This window comes from Trichechus manatus, unplaced genomic scaffold (genome assembly GCF_000243295.1).
Source record: "Trichechus manatus latirostris isolate Lorelei unplaced genomic scaffold, TriManLat1.0 scaffold00056, whole genome shotgun sequence".
Classification (NCBI taxonomy): domain Eukaryota; kingdom Metazoa; phylum Chordata; class Mammalia; order Sirenia; family Trichechidae; genus Trichechus; species Trichechus manatus.
This window is the reverse complement of record NW_004443992.1, coordinates 7,554,263-7,554,737: the sequence shown is the minus strand read 5'-3', so window position 1 is coordinate 7,554,737 and position 475 is coordinate 7,554,263. Positions and strand designations below refer to the sequence as shown.

Here is a 475-nt window from a genome sequence, read left to right as displayed (position 1 = left end):
GGGCGGGCCGAGCGGGAGCCGCTTCCTGGGCCGTGCGCCGTCCGGAGCTCGCCCCGTGCTGCCGGCGCTCGCGGCGGAGGGCGCAGCCCGCTCGGCCCCCGGACTGGATTCCTTCACTGACACAACTCCGGGTCGGTCCGCTCCACGCACGGCCACTCCCGCCCCTCTCAGGCTGCCCCCGCCCGCCAGCCCGCCAGCCCGCCCCTAAGTGTCACTCACCCAGGCGCACACACCCGAGCCGTCGCCCCTCGCTCCCGCTCGCACACACAGCGCTGCTCACGCCTCTCTCGGGTTTTGTATCCGCTCACACGCACGTTCTGACACAAGCCTTCCCTCCACACGCCCTCCCCAGCTCCTTTCCCACCCCTGTTTCTAGAAGAATCCCCGTACAGCTTCCGCACTTTGCTTGCTTGCCCCACACCAACCTCCTCGCCTTTCTCCAAACCTCCCCCTCACTTAAACTCCCCCCTTTACT

General features: G+C 68.4%; 1 protein-coding gene across 3 annotated transcripts in view; it reads right to left on the bottom strand.

Annotated features, from left to right (window-relative positions):
- Nucleotides 1-257, bottom strand: part of SPATS2L (spermatogenesis associated serine rich 2 like) — a 185,629-nt gene extending 185,372 nt beyond the window's left edge. For all 3 annotated transcript variants that reach the window (XM_023732959.1, XM_004378201.2, XM_004378204.2), the window contains exon 1: nt 220-257. The gene's annotated coding sequence lies outside the window, so the exon portion shown is untranslated. The remainder of the gene's footprint in view (nt 1-219) is intronic.
- Between the last annotated feature and the right edge of the window lie 218 nt (nt 258-475).